The sequence below is a fragment of the Cupressus sempervirens genome, chromosome 6, assembly GCF_028749045.1.
Source record: "Cupressus sempervirens isolate cs-2001-9-10 chromosome 6, ASM2874904v1, whole genome shotgun sequence".
Lineage (NCBI taxonomy): Eukaryota > Viridiplantae > Streptophyta > Pinopsida > Cupressales > Cupressaceae > Cupressus > Cupressus sempervirens.
The window spans coordinates 601,945,729-601,963,071 of NC_143123.1; the positions used below are offsets into that span (position 1 = coordinate 601,945,729).

General features: G+C 35.4%; 1 pseudogene; it reads right to left on the reverse strand.

Moving 5' to 3' along the window:
- Positions 1-5,724: 5,724 nt before the first annotated feature.
- On the reverse strand, positions 5,725-12,156 carry LOC149553681 (beta-glucuronosyltransferase GlcAT14B-like; annotated as a pseudogene).
- Positions 12,157-17,343: the final 5,187 nt, after the last annotated feature.

The window sequence follows — 17,343 nt, forward strand, 5'->3', positions numbered from 1 at the left end:
ACCAGTGCCTTATCCATTGGGAAATTACATGAATTATGACCATACATCTTTTGGAAATCTGTGACATAATTCCTACATCAAGATCTCTGATCTATCCTTCACTTTGTGAACAGACATTTGCTACAGAATGAATCTCATACTTAGAACATCCTGTCATGAAATTTGTAAACCCTGTGACAAATATCAAGCAATTACATGGTTCTTTTTTCCATAAGCAAGACATTTTAACCACATACATTTCAAAATGAAATGCAACCTAATTCATGCTATTTGATCACAAATTAGAAGAAATAACAAAGCCATAATCAAGAGACAAGATTCAGACTGAACTTAAAACCTTTGCTGCTCTTTATTTGCTTTTCTTGAAACCAAATACATGAAATGTATAGAAAACAACTCATAAATTACCTAACAAACCAGAACTATCTGCATAAAACATGAATGTTGCTTAATACAAAAGAGAAATGATGGGTGTGTGGCTTTCACAGCCTGAGCAGAGCTCCAAGAATTAAAAAATAGAAAACCAACCAACAACCTTTTTTCAAAGGAGAAGAAAGAATAAATATGAAGAGGGCAATTCTCGGATTGAATTTGCAGTCGACAAGTGTCCCTTCAGAATTCCACTTCAAGAAGATGAAAAAACCTCTCTCCCCTTCTCTCTACAACTACATATCATATATAATCCTCATCATTTGGCCTCTACTAGGCAGAAATATCTCAGAAATCTGATGATGAAAAGCATGTAACTGATCTTGATGTAAAAGTGAATTCAAGGTAAAATTAACAAATCAGTTGAAAATGCCTTGAGAAGACAAGAAAACAACCTCAAGTTGATTTTCTTCATTTTCAAATTGCAATAGACCTTTAAAACCATCCTCTAACAATTCTTAGTCATCACTGAAGAACTCAGCCTATTCTGTCACCAATGCCTCTGATTTCACAAATTGTCCTATAACTTGAACCAGGAAGCACCTGTGCAAAAACTAACTCCAGATTTGGAAAGTTCTGGTTCTCCCAGTTCCAACGATATATTGGAGTACATAATTTGGTTAAAATTTTCCCCAAATATGGCCATTTGAAAATTAGGCCTTTGTTCATGGCTTCCATGGCATTTTGTAAAAAATTGAACTTTTTTTTAAAAAAAAAGTTTGAACTATACTAAAGTTTCAAATTTTATTCAAAAGAGACATTTTGGCTCTATTTGGGGATGCATGCCCCTTGCAGGCATGGCAAGATTTTAGATCTCTAGGAGAAGTAGACCACACACCTGAACAACAAAAACTTCCTCTCTTGAACAACTTATTGAAAGCAGGGAAAAACTACACTGCTATGTACAAGCGATGGCCCCTAGCCACCAAAATTTTAGAACTCCTTACCTCTGTCATAAACCTTATTTTCGTTTACATTCTCCCGAGGTAAACTGAAATTATTTTTCTCAATTTTACCAATCAAATTAGCATCTTGAATCACATCACTTGGCAAAACTAAATATCTTTCTTCATTCTCATAGTGCATATAAAATTCAAAGACTATTTCATCTTCATGCTCACTATGAGAAAAAGCATCAGCATGCTCCTGACTACACAAACTAAACCGAGAATCAAAATCCAATGATGATTCATGCATGCTGATCGGAAACACAAAAACTTCATAATCTACATCATTCATCAAGTTGCAAACACCAAAGACTTGCAACTCACCTTGCGTCTCTAGATGCAAAGAGTGTTTGGAATCTGATTGGTGCCTACTTGCAGTCGTATCATTCACTAAATTAGATTCATCTTTCATTGAAACCTCTTCACATTCAAACAACTGATTAGTTACCATACATGAAAATTCATTCTGAAAGTGTTGATCTAAACTATGCTAATCACTATCATTTTCTTCATCAAACTGAATGTCAAAATACACCTTGAACTCATCTTTACAAGACTTATCAGCACATGAAGAAAATCTATAATCGGATTGACAACACTCACTATTTTTTACTTCACCATATGAAACATCAAAACAATGTTCAGCAAGATCAACATAAAAAGAATCGAAAATAGCCTTAACCTTCCCTTCATTAACATTCCCTACATCCAGCAAATCATCATGTGCAAAACATTTGAGGTTCTGTTATATACACCTCCAAAGTCTAAAAAAGATTGTTTAGATTCCACCTCTTTTTCCACATCAAACTTTGGGGAATTGATTTAACTAAATGAAGAAGTATAATGACAAAAAATATGAAGATCCTTAGAAATACTTACGTGCTTTTCAAACTCACAAGACAATAATTCTGAGATTTCATCGGAGGTCAAGAAAATTTCCTTAGAAATCTTCTCTCAGCTATGGTTATGATCTGGACAACATGAAGAACTTACAATAGGAAGATCATTAGTGTAACAATTTGGAAAATCAGAATTATTACAACATTCTTTCTTATCATGGCAATCACTGGATCTACTATTGTTACAACTTTATTCAACTTCATATGTACTGTAACAAAATTTATCTTCTCTTTTATATCCATCTTTTTCGTGCTGATTGTTGTTACCTGATTCATTAACATTTGAATCCACCTCTTCACACTCAGAAGACAGATTATCTTGCTCTATGGATTCATTATATTCATTGCTACCTTGGCTTTTAGCACATTCCTTATCATTAGGAGATATTTCATGAAATCTATAATCACCACTTTCCATCTCCTTAATGAATTTTTTAGTCTGCAAAATTATTTGTAACCTTATAGGTGCTAGCCAATTGACTGAATCAAGTACTAGAACATCAAGGAAAATATTTGGCAGGAAAGATTCCTCAGGTCTACAATGAAAAGGCATCTTACTGATTACTGACTCAAGCCTTAAATAACATTGTTTGAGACTTAGACCTTGAGTACCACCTACCTCAATTCTTATAAGATTTAAAATCCTTTTGTAAACCATTGTATTCAACATAGTAATGTTATTACTCACAATTTCTAAACTCTTAGAATTTGGTAAACTAATCTCAGATCTGAGATCTGACTCCATCTTACAAAAAAATTTCTACCTCTTCTTACTAGTGCTAAAAATCACTGAATAGAGGCACTGATTCTAACATTTGACTTTCATGAAGAGAAAACATGAAAACCAAAATACCTCAAGTGCTGATGGAAAACTTCGATCTGCTGATCTGGCATAAGTGCAAGACTAAACTTCTTTACACCACTAATCAAACTTTGTAGAGCCGCCACCTCTTTACAAGAGGAATGAAATAACCACTACTATGATATGATTTTATACTTCAATTCTTTATAACAACAGATTGCAAACAACACTATAAAACTTATCAAGAATTTACTTTCTTTCCAAGATCTACCAAAAACTTCAGATCTGACCATAAAACTAAAAGTCCTTCAAAAATTTGCAATGAAATCAACTAGGAACAAACTGGTACAGAGATTTGAGAGTCGCCACTCACACTTTGTGAGAAATAAAACATAATTTGTCACTTTGAAAAATCTAAACCAGACCTTCAATGTAGGAGGAAATTGTAGATCAATAACACCTTGAAAAGAAAATATACTTTATAAATCAATTCTTGACTTTGTACTTTCTCAATAGCACTTGCAAAAATTGAACTGATTGAAGATAGACCTATGATAGCCATAGAACACAATTTTCATCCAGTTTTACAACATACTATTGTCCATGAATAAAGCTCAACTGGGGTGCATAATATTTGAGTAAGAGACTTGGAAAACACATCAGATAACCTACTGCTATAACTTTTTTAGGCACTTCATCTTCTGTATTGAATCTCCTCTTTTAAATTCTCAAGGTTTGTCTTACATCTGATTCAATACAGTCCCCAGCAGAGTCTCCATTTTGTTGGTGTTTGAAAACATTACCCATTTCCAATTACCCTGACAAGAACAAAACATATCTAGGGGCAGCTAACTCCCATTATCAACACATCCATTTAGACACCAGGCCAACTGTAAGGCATGACCCTTCTTCTTCTTCAGGCTCTACAAAACCTAGGTAGGTGAACCTCTAGATTCCTTATATGGTACCAGTTGTCAAAGCATACACTAAATCTAATACAAAGCAGATAGAAACCCTTATTTATCCTAATAACTTATGAAATAACATATATCTGCAGTAGCTAAATGCAAAACAATTAAATTCATAAGCTGAGTGAGGGCATTCTGTTTATAGCTCTACAACATGAAAGGGAAATTCATTTGATTAAAGATGTTGATTCAACAAAACCTCAAGAATGCAACAGTATAACTAGTGATTCTATAACTAATCAGTGCCTAATCCATTGGGCAATTCCATGAATTCAAAACATACATCTGTGACATCAGGATGTATCTCATATACCCAGACATCAGATCTATCCAACCACCTTGTGATTCAGAAATCAGTGTTCATTTAGGTCTCATTCTCACAAAATATCCTTCTCAAACAACTAGTAACCTTGTTTAAACATATCGAGCATTTACTTGGCCCTTTGGTCCAACAGCAAAATACATCAAACATACAACCTGAAAGGGATGCAAATGGGTCTCAAATCTTTGTTCCAAAACCACATAAGACTTACAGATTACTGAGATAGGAGACAAGAACCAAAACAAAACTAGTGAAATTGTTGCTCATATGTATTCATTTCCTTAAAACTATACATTCAGATGCATAAAATTAAAACATGAAACAACCTAATATCTCATAACTATTTAGATGATCTCTACAATGCTGTTCACATGAGAATTTTGCTGAAGAAAATGGTGTCACAGTCATGGAAACATGTCAAAATACTAGAACCAATGGTCTCACAGTGCAAAAATTGGAATCCCTAATGGTATCACAGCAATGAACTTCTTCTTCCCAGAAATTGGAACCCTTACAAAGTATCAGAGAAAGAAAGATATAGACAAGAAAGAAATCTCGAATCTAATCTTTACTTGACAAGTGTCCACTTGAAATTCAATCCTGTGCAACTAAGTAACCTCTTTCTTCTTTCATCCCATCTGATTTGATTTTCTGTTTCATCATTACATTGCAACTACTTTGAAATATCTCTGCCTAATGATGAAATCCTTTTGCATCTAAAATATCTGAAACCTTATGCAATTCTAGTGAAATTATGAGTTTAATGTAACCAATTCAACCCCAACTGCATTATTACCATCTTTTATGCATATCCAGGTCATTATCTTGACAAAAAAAAATCAAAACTGAACTTCCTAGTCTGAATATAGTTGCGATTCAGGTACTTGATAGAAAACCTTGTGTAGCTCAAACTGATTAATACCTATGCAAAAACTAATCTCAGAATCAGAAAATTCAGACTTTCACGATTCCGACAGTATATGATAAGGCATACTTTGCTTTCCAGAAATGCCCAGAATCTTGATTTGAAAAGCACTCCTCTGGTTAAGATTATTCAGGTCTGTATTTAAAATAATTTCAAAAAGTTTAAACTTTAAACTTTAGGAAATAAAAATTTCAATTTAGAAGACCCTGTATGTCATGTCAGTTTGTTGGCAAAATAATTTTAAAATGAAAATTTTTAAATCATTTTATTTTTCCTAGCCCTTCCAAATTCGAGTCAACTCTAGGTTTGACCAATGCCATGTGGCACACTCTGATTGGACACTTGATTGCATCATCCACCACGTGTCATCTCCTCGCTACTTTGCCATACTTAACCGGTGAGCAACTTTGGTTAGAGAGATAACGTGAACCGTCAGATCTGCCACGTGGTGCAATCTGGTGCGCTTCTGCCATTTGCCTGCCACATCACTGCCCTATCACTCTGTCGCTGCCACTTGTCAACATATGATTCACTGACAGCATTGCTATTGAACCCACGCAACATTTTGGATCTCGCCGGTTTTTTATGTTTTTTCGGCGACCTCGCTACTTCGTTAGCCAGAGTTGCCAAGATTTTTCGGCTAGCGAGGTAGCGACTAGCCGGATTCTTGGGTTTTTTGATTGTGCTGATGTCATCATTTTTTGGCTGTGTTTTTGGTTAAAATTTTATCTCATGGACCCTGCTGACGTCACCACACATCTGTCTGGGATCCACATGCATCATGGCTTCCAAAAGCCTCTTTCTCAATACAACCAACATATTAAGTTGATTCATATTTAAAGTATTAAGAATCCTATTTTCCACTCAATGTGGGATTAAAATATGACTTGTCTTCCCTGCAGATGCTTTGTGCTACTTGCGTGGGGTCACTTTGTGATGGTTTTCTTTAGCGTGCATGAGAGATTGTTTCTTTGGCGCTAACTGCCAATGCTCCTCACTTGCTATGGGCATTTTCTTCTGAGTTAGGAGACGTTTTAGCTTAGTAATCCCTTGCAACACCTTTTAGTAGATGGGTTACTTGCATTGCTTATCACAAATATTTTCAGGAGCAAGCAGTTTCACCAATAAGCCTTCTAGTCTTTTGGAACCAGGCCCAGGTTTAAGGATTGTTGGATCGCCTCTCACATGACATGGATCTTTGTTGTCTGTCCCCATACACCATCCCCTAGGTGTGTATTGGCCATTAGAATGACCCAAGAGCTCTTTGTCTATTCTATCTAGAACTGGATCATCGTTGGGAAATTTAAGAGCAAATGGAGCACCACTTTGCACCATTTCATCGAAATGTTTTGAGGATAGGACTATGGGATGTTGCTTGGGAAAATTATCCCACTTTATGAAGTTCAAATCATGATTGATGGTTGTATTCTAAAACTCCTGAGAATTGCAAGAAATAGTGTGAAAATAGCCTTTTGGTGATGAGATGAAGTTTGTATAATACATTAGCACTGTTCGAGGGAGATTGTCCCAACCCCATATATAGAATTCCAAAAAATTACGTGTCAAAACCACCCATGCTAAACCTATAAACAACTTGAATGCAGTCAGAATGGACCGGTGCTAAGTAACCCAAAATATGTCAAATTTTTTGACTGGTACAACCCTGGGTCTACAATGATAGGATTAGCTCTTTGATACAATTTTCATCCAATATCGCTTCTATGCTCAATGAAATTTAGGTCTTTTGGTAAGTAAGAGAAGACATGAAGTAAATCATCTTGTGTAACCAGTGGATAATCAGATGCACTGAGGTTGATAAACCAATCCCATTCTTTACTTTGTTTTAGCAAAATTGCTGCAACATGCACTATAGAAGCTATCGTAGTCGGTCCTTTATATGTAACAAGATTAGCCTTACCTACAACATGAACATTGTTTGCTTCCATGAATGTAGGCTTAGTTTTTACATATTTTGCTAGCTCAATCCTTTCCCTTGGAGGGGCCTCAAGATCTAAATGCAACAAATAATGATTTTGTGGATGATAAAGAGCCTGTAAAGTCCTTCTCATCCTCTGCCCATCTCCTTTAGTTATAGAAATAAGGTATGCTATTCTTGGAGGTGTTGGTTTTATGTCATGAGGACAATATGAATCTACAATTTGGGCTTGCAATGAATAACTGGGCACAAATGGTGGATGTTCAAAGTAGGCTACTTGGATTTTGTAGATTTAAAACAATGTTAGAAAGTGATTTTTTAGAAATGGAATGACCCTGGTAAAGTGTGGAGACAGATTCGTCAATTTCTTAAACTAGCACACTTGTAGTATTTTTAGTGAGCAATACAGGGGAACAAACCATTTGATCTCATCTATTACGGATCTCAAGTTATAACGTCCCGAATAGGGGTCCTAATAAATTTGCAAATGCTGACACCAGTATAACTTTAGAAATTGCATTTGGAATCGCGTTTGAAAACTGATCAAATGGATTCGTCAAGATATGAAACTTGAAATATAAAAAGTCTCTAATGCCTACAATGCAATGCAATAGGAATGTCAATATTTGGATCAACTGGTCAAAAGTTATTACTCGTCAAATAGGGTTTCCCAGAATTTTGAATATTTTGCAAAAACATGAAAACAATAACTGACCAACTTTGAGGGATTCAAAACCTAGTCAGACGGACTCAAAATGACTCGAAATTTGAAACATAGGTTTTTGGATATGGACACTAGATACTTTGAAAGCAGTGAATCACAAAACATTTCTAGGTGTGATATATTCAAATGTAAACACTACCTCTTGTCGCTGTTTGACACAAATGGCAAAAAAGCAAGATTGATAATTGTTCAAAATAGGACTTTGCTGAATAGCTTAGAATGATGATTTGACCATATGGAAAAAGTAGATAGGCTAAATGGAAGGTGTTAGAAACATTAAACACCTCTTAGGCCTCATACTGATAGCTGGGTACATAGGCATATAAAATTGTTTATAGGGCTTCAAAATTTCTATGGTGTTCAAAATCAGGGCTGCGATTTTGAGCGCCAACAAGTGGTAGTCAAGTACTAGAGGAAATTACAAAATTTCTAAATGAGTATAAGGATATTATTGTTGAGGATATTCCTAATGATTTACCACCACTTAGAAGTATAAGTCATTGTATGGATCTAATTCCTAGAGCTAGTTTTTTGAACAAAGCACCATATAGATTGACAACTATAGACAATGAAGAACTTAATAGGCAAGTGCATGAGTTGCTACAAAAGGGATTAATCAGAGAAAGTTTGAGTCCATGTGTTGTACCTAAAAAGAATAGAGAATGGAGGATGTGTACTGATTCAAGAGCTATTAATAAGACCATAGTGAAATATAGATTTCCTATGCTAAGGAGGGATGACATAATGGATTGTTTGAGTGGCAAAAAGTATTTTACCAAGATTGATTTGAAGAGTGGCTATCATCAGATCCAAATTAGATAAGGTGATGAATGGATGACTGCTTTCAAGACAAAAGATGGTTTGTATGAATGGTTGGTTATGCATTTTGGTTTGACAAATGCACATAGTAATTTCATGAGGTTGATGAATGAAATTCTAAAAATATTCTTGGGTAAGTTTTTTATTGTTTATTTGGATGATATTTCGATATTCAAAAAGACTAAGGAAGAACATCTTAAGCATGTTAGGCGAGTATTGTAGATATTGAGGAGGAAAAGTTGTTCTTTTATGCAAGAAGAGATTTTGTATTTGGGATTTGTTATTTTAGCTGATGGTTTGAGAATGGATTCAGAGAAGGTTAAAGTAATTTTGGAATGGCCTACACCTAAGAATGTGGGTGAGGTAAGATATTTTCATGGTTTAGCTAGTTTTTACAAAAAAATTATAAAGAATGTTAGTGGTATTTATAATGCTATGACTGAGACAATGAGAGGAGATAAAAAGGAATTCAAGTGGAAACATGGAGCTAATAAGAGTTTTGAGACTTTAAAACAAAAGGTTGTTGAGTTTCATGTATTGGCCTTGCCTAATTTTAACAAGATATTTCAAGTTGAATGTGATGCAAGTGGTAATGCAATAGGAAATGTATTAAGTCAAGAAGATAAGCTTGTTGTTTTCTTAGTGAAAAGTTCAATGATCCTAAAAGGAAGTATTATGTGTATGATCAAGTGTTTTATGTTATTGTCCAAGCATGGAAGAAGTGGAGACATTATTTGATTCCTAAGGAGTCTATGTTGTATACTAATCATAAAGCTATAAAGTACTTGGAAAGTCAACATAAATTGAATTAGAGACATATGAAGTAGATTGAGTATTTGCAAAATTTTACATTTGTGATTAAGCATAAGAGTAGAGTTACTAACAGAGTTGCTAATGCATTGAGTAGAATACATTCTTTGCTGACTGAAATGATGGTTGAAGTTCTTGGTTTTGATGAAATGAAAGAGTTGTATGATGTTGATGTGGAGAGAGTACAAAGCACCAAATCTAATAGATCACATCAGCTAGTATGATGAATATTTCATTCAAGAAGGTATGCTGTTCAAAGGTATTTAGTTGTGTATCCCTAGAAGTTCTATGAGGTTGAATTTGATTAAGGAAAAAACTAGTGTTGGATTGGCTAGACATTTTAGAATTGATAAGACATTGAGTTTGCTAAAGGAGAAGTACTATTGGCCATAGATGTATAAGGATGTTCAAAAATTTGTGAAGATTTGTGGAGTTTTTCAAGTTGCAAAAGGAGTAAGTTAGAATACTTGATTGTATACACCTATTTCTATTCCTGAGAAACCTTGTAGTGACATTAGTATGGATTTTGTTCTTGGATTGCCTAAAACAGAAAATGGGTATGATTCTATACTTGTTTTTGTGGATAAATTTTCTAAAATGGCTCATTTTATACCATTTAAGAAGAAATTAGATGTTGAGCATGATGTTGAATGTTTCTTCAAAGAGATTGTTAGATTGCATGGATTATTGAGAAGTATTATTTCTGATAGACATAGTAAGTTTGTTGGTTATTTTTGGAATACTTTGTGGAAGAATATGGGTAATAAGTTGAAGTTTAGTTCTATATTCCATATGTAGATTGATGGATAGATAGAGGTTATGAATAGAATCTTGGGTAATTTGTTAAGATTCTTAGTTGGAGATGAAACACATAATTGAGAGATGGTATTGGCACAAGTTGAGTTTGCATATAATAATTCTATGAATAGAAGTATAGGGAAGGTGCCTTTTGAGATTTTTATTAGAATGAAGCCTAGAGGAGTATCAAATTTAAGAGATATTTCTAGTAAAGGGAAGAAAAGTACTACAAGAGAAGAATTTGTTGACTTCATGGATTCTTTGCATAAGGAAGTGAAGTTGTAGTTGGAACAAAGTAATCAAAAGTACAAGGAGATTTTTGATAAGTTTAGAAGACATCATGTTTTTAAAGTTGGTAATGAGGTGATGGTTCACTTGAAGAAAGGAATATTTCTGGTTGCAACATATAGTAAGCTAAAGATGAAGAAATTTGGACCTTGTAAGATCTTGAAGAAGTTTGATAGTGGAAATGCTTATGAAGTTGAGTTGTCTAATGGCATGGATATATCTCCTATATTCAATGTTGATGATATGTATAAGTATCATGAGTAAGATAATGAATTTTTTGTACCTGATGATTGTTAGAGTAAATAATTAATTATTAATTATTTATTTTATTGCTTAAGCTTACTTAGGTCATGCATTTATTTAATATTTTATATTTAATGCGTGTCGTGGTTAGTTGGTGACAACACGGGAGTTTGTTCCCTTCTAGTTGTCACACTTATCTTCTACCACCTTTCATCTTGTTCTACAAGCTTCCATGAGCTCTTTATATTCAAGCTCTTCTCTTTGTATTATAATATCATAACAACATCATTTCTTATTGTAAATACATTTCTTCTTATGTTTGCATTTATGATGGCTCTCATGTCCGTTTAGGGTTTTGCCCGTGCTCCATGCTCCTCCCCTTCTATGGCTTCTCTTTGATAGGTTCGCATGCAGGTGATCTTGGCATCTTCGGAGTTAGCTTTTCTCAAACTCCAACATGGTATCAGAGCCTCCCTGCTGCTTCTTGTTTGAAGGTTTTTGAAGCCGTGATTTGAAGTCACAAACCCTAGTTTGTTTGTGCAATTTTTCTTCAAATCAGGGGTAGAGTGAATTTTTGGAGCACTTTCAGCCCAAACGAACATCACCATTGGATCCAGAAGGCTGTTTGCAGTTAGGATTCATATAAAGTTTTTCAATTTTGGAGACAGAGCTCCGGGAGGCAATTTTTTTTGCTTTCAGGGGTCTGCTGTACGGTCGTACAGACGCAGCGATGGATTTCTTTTTAAAAAATATATCTTTTTGGGGCGCACTGCCACCGCGCCACCTGCGCGTAGCCCGCAGTGGCTGCAGCAGGCAGCACCGCCCGCGCTCCGTCGCGGCCCGACCTCCTCCCGGTCACCGCCCGTCCTCCGCCCTCCGCCGGTGGCTCCTCTGTCTTCGCCGCCCTGCGGCCACCTCCTCTCGGTTTTGCTGCCCCTGCGGCCGCCTCCGCCCACCGGCTGCTCAACCCGACAGCACTGCAGCAACGTCAGCAGCCCACTCAGCCTTTTTGCTAATTCAGCGCCAGCAGGGGTGACACGTGGCCTGGGCGCCACGTGGCACCTTGCCACGTGGACTCGCCATGTCACCTCTGCCACGTCAGTACTACCACGTGGCACTCTTTTTTGCTGCGACGGCCACCAAACCGTCAAATTTAATCAGCTGAATTGCTGACGTCAGCGCTGCATCAGCCCTTGCATGCACCTCTCCCAATTGCTTTTCGAGCTACCTTTGGTTTTTTGGCCATAACTTTTGCATACGGAGGTATTTTTCTGATCCAAAAGAAGCGTCGGAAAGATGGTTCCGAGACGGAGATTTTGGTGTAGGTATTTTTTGGTTTTGATGCTTTTTTATTGCTCTTTTTTTCTGTTGAAGTCTGAAGTCCTATTTTTGACTCCGGCATGCATATCTTTTGCGTCCCATGCCTATTTTTTTGAAAACTTTACATTTATGGAAAGCTGGTTCTGTGTACTTTTCAGAAATGTAGTCCTTTTTCTTCATTTTTGGCCTCTTCTCTTTCTATCATAGTTTTGGCATTTTTTCTCTATGGTGGATATTTTGAGTGTTTTAGGCCCGAGGATCATTTTTCTGGCATGGTTTGCTTTCTTTTCGGCTGTACTTTCTTTTGGTTCAGCTCTTTTTCAGTTCTGATCATTGTAGCTATCATTTTGAAGCACTTTTTATTCTCGCACTGAGATAAATTGTCACTTTTGCATTTCGGGAGTCATGAACGTTGTTTTGAGTCAGCTGTGCATGCACTATTTCATAAAGCACCATGGGGGGGATTATTTGTTTGCTGTTTTAGGCATTCTCCCTTTGTCAAGTGAGTGTCCCTTCCATGACATTAGCCCCATGCAGAGTCAGTTAGACCGTGTCTTTATTAGTGTCTGTACCTCTTTTCCTCTTTCCTCGTTCTCAGGAGATTTTGGCTCACCTTCTCAGTTGCCTATCATCACACCCCGTCTGCATTAAGGGGGGGTTATGCTGTTGTTCTAATGCATCCATGGTTTGATGGTTTGATAGTGTGAACTATGTATTTAGTGGTTGATCCTATATACAAGGCGATTGCAGTGGCTGGCTACCTATGCATTTCGGTGAGATGGATCATCTACCATATAGACATGCTCAGTTCGTGCCTTCTTCTTCCATGGAGGTTTCTTCAGATCAGTAGTTTGGCAGATTTGCGACTTCTTCATGCTTCAGTGATGCTGCTTCTTCATGATCATTCCTTGTTCCTGTTTTAGGGGACATTTTCCCTAGTTGGAGACTTCTTCAGCTCTTCACTGGGTTCTTACCTCTTTTTAGGGGAGAGTTTTTCCCATGTGGTTTTCTCTCTTTCCCTGCTTACAGAGGTTGCATTTTCTTGCATTGTACTTGGGTACCTAAAATGGCCTCATTGCCGGGACCCATTATGCATTTCATCTTTGTTTTGTGAGCTTAAGGCATTTCCCTAAGTTGCACTTAAGGGGGGGTGTTAGAGTAAATAATTAATTATTAATTATTTATTCTATTGCTTAAGATTACTTAGGTCATGCATTTATTTAATATTTTATATTTAATTCGTGTTGTGGTTAGTTGGTGATAACATGGAAGTTTGTTCCCTTCTAGTTGTCACACTTATCTTCTACCACCTTCCAGCTTGTTCTACAAGCTTCCATGAGCTCTTTATATTCGAGCTCTCCTCTTTGTATTATAACATCATAACAACATCATTTCTTATTGTAAATACATTTCTTCTTGTGTTTGCATTTATGATGGCTCTCATGTCCGTTTAGGGTTTTGCCCGTGCTCCATGCTCCTCCCCTTCTATGGCTTCTCTTTGACAGGTTCGCATGTAGGTGATCTTGGCATCTTTGGAGTTGGCTTTCCTCAAACTCCAACAATGATGATCGAAGGAAGCAGATTGAAGAGGTTGAATAGATATTGGATTAGAGAGTTGTTAAAAGAACAAGAGGAAAAGAATACAATGAATATTTGGTGAACTAGAAGAATAGATCAGTTGAGGATGCTACATGGATTTCTCAATTTGAGTTGGATTTAGCTTAGGTTGTGATATCTCAATGATTTAGGAGAATCATTTCTTTCTACGCTAGTTTTTTGATGCAAGAGCATCCTAGCTTGATGTGTTATCCTACTCATTTGTTTTCATTCTAATAGTTGTTGTCAAGTTTCAGTCATTGTTGAGTTGCAACAATTATTGAGTGCTAGTAATTTTGTAGTTTAATCTAAGTTCAGGTTATCCCACATCATGTTAACACTTGGGTTTTCATGTTATCTCATGTTGGTCTATAATGTGTGATGAATTCCATAGTGTGTGCCAAGATATTCTTCATGTGTTGAGCTATTCTTCATGTGCCAAGCTATTCTTTATGTGTTGATTTACTTAGTGAATGTTGAGTGACTCTTCATGTGCCAAGTTGTCCTATTAATGTCAAGTGTTAGTAGTTTGGATGTGATTTCTACATTTTTGGTGTGGGCCAAATTGCAAGATTATTTTTTATCATGAAATTTATATTAAGATTTTTCCTTGGGATGTGTCTAGACTATTGTTGGGTCAACCTTCCTCTTATGTAATTTTCTAGAATGATCTATAAGCCATTTTGAAAAGTATAAATATAGTGTTTAGGCTTAGAGTTGGGGTAGATTTTGGGGAGTTTAGAGAAAAATGTGAAAGTTAGGGAATTTGGTGTTGGATCTTTGATCTTGAATGTATTTGGTATCTAGCCATAACTGAGAAGTCCTTATAGCTGGGCATGCATGATGATATTTTCATGAATCAATAAAACAATATTATTTTCTCTTTGTGGTGTTGTTCTCTTTGTGTGTTTGCTTCTGTTGTGTTTACTTCACAAGGCTAGTTTGATTGTTGGGTGTGCCTTTGGCCCTAGTTATTTACATTCCTTGCATCATAATCAAAATAATTCTTTATGTTGTACAACTTAATTTTTTGGCTTGCTCTATTTGTACACCCTGAAGTATCTACATCAATATTTCCTTCATAACTTGAACTTGGTTGTTCATATGTACATGCACACTGGTATACATCATCAAGATGATGTCATGTATTTCTAATTAACTATGTAAGAAAATATTCTTAACGAATATTTTGCTATCAATAAATCTCATCATGTTGTTGTAACATTGTCCAATACTTAGAAAAAATTCCATCACAAAGAATCATAACTATACTGTGAATCATATGTTGCCATAAATGACAACCACATATCTCATCTTATTTGACTGATTGGTCATATTTCCAACAATCTCCCTCTCTAGCATTGATGGCAACATTTGTGGAAAAATTGGCTAAGTTTCAAAAAAAAAAAGAAATGTTGGCATACTAATCAAAGTAAATAAAATTACACAACACAACATAGTATATCTTAGATTCTATCCAAAAGGATTACATCCCTTATAACTTCGATTACAATGCTTGCTTGAAGAAAAGATTACTACTATACTTCAAAATACAATTATATAACTTACAATTACAATTTCCATTTTTTCTTCCCCTTTGATATCAATGAAAAGATCTCAATAAAGGGAATTAAAAAACAAACTTTCAAAAATCTGAAAGTTGCATCAAAATCTAGAGAAACAATCACCGAAGTCAGTCTTTAACTATGCAAGGTGTTTCTTCCAACTGTCTTTCAATGCATTAGACACACTTATTAGCACATATAGAGAATATGCAAATAACTTTGTTGCATTCAAGTCTATAGCCACAAACTTTTCGTATGAAGTTTTTCCTGCCAAACATTCCTCCAACTGATTTTGTGATCTAGTGTAATCTTGTGGGGATAAATGATCTCTTAAAAGAGTTAATATTTTTAGGGAATTCTATTTTTCTTCTTGTATATGCTAGATGCTATCATGAATTGTTTTAATTATATGCTCAAAGTTTTCTAATTTTTGATCTTGTTTCAAAAATTTATCAACAAGCGTTTGAAGCTTAGTTATCTTCTCTTTGTTTGTTCATCAAAACTATGAAGGTGAAAGTATACCAAGTTGCACTTAGCATATATTTGTTTCCCTTCCTCCATACCTTTCCTCATTACCTTAGTGCATATATTTAATGTTTCTTTATCATTCCTTATATTTGTACACATGGTGTTAAGAAGATTAGCATCATGCTTAGTCTATGCTTACATTATAGCAACATTGGTAAGCACCGTAAACTCATTGTTAAAAGTTTTGCACACAATTGCAGCTCTTTGCTAAATGTCTATAAATGTTTCCACAAAACTTACTGTCTTCTCTAATTTTTCCAAAATTGAAGTTAAAGTCTTCTTAATTGACTTAACTAATTTCTTCTTTTCAAGAAATTTACTCAAAGAAGATATAAGGTTTTATGATTCATTTTCCTCATTTGACTGTACTACTGCTAGCTATGTAGGTGTATTATTGTTGTGGCTATGGGCACACTTGTAGTAGTTTCCTGGGTGCTAGTTGACATAGTTTCAAATTTCTTCTCAGGAGATACATCTTCTTTCTTTTTCTCCTGATCTTCCTCTTCATCAAAGGAGTTGTTGTAGTCAACAATATTGCCAATAATGCCTAAGCCAAAATCTTTGAATGGATCTTCAATTCCATCGACTATTACATTGGTGTTATCTACTTGCATGGATTCACTATCAATGGTAATTTATGGTGAATCACTTGAAATTGAATCTTTGACTGGTTGCTCAAAACTATGAGAAGGACTAATTGCTACCATAGTAGGGCTTGTCTCCTTTGGCTGCGCACTCTTCTCAGTCTCCTTAGGCATAGTAGACATGTATGTGACTATTTCCTTTTGAGTTTCCATATTTACCTGTTCATTATTTCCTCCCATAATAAAAATGTATCTCTTCTTATTCCTCAACAAGGGTGCTATAACTTTCAAATTTCTTTTAATTCTTCTTCATTGTTTACTATACATAGCTTTTTCACCATATTCATCATTATTTTTTTATTTACAATGGATGATTATATCATAACAAAAATTGTTTTTTTAAAGTTTAAAGATATCCACATAGCCTAAAAGTACTTTATATTCCTTGGTGTTGAGCATCCTTCTAGTAGGGAAAGTCCCCTTGATCAATAGCAATAGGTCCCACTATACTAGTTCCCCATCTACTACCCATCTGGTTTTGATATTCCTTGTGCTTACTATCAGAGTCCATGTGAAAATTTCCTAGGAGCATACTCAAATCATCAATTTCCTCCTTGATAAGAAAACTTTGATATTTGGTAATATACTTTGCAACTTTAACTTCATCTTTAAATATTTGAATAACTGCATCATGCATCAACTTCATGGATCTAGATCTTGGGATCTCCAAACAGAAAGATACTTGAGATATTGTGTGAAAATGGGTGAGTTTAAGATTAAACTCAGTAGAGAACCTTTTGATGTTTTGAAAAAATTCCTTGTTCGTATCTTTTCAAAGAA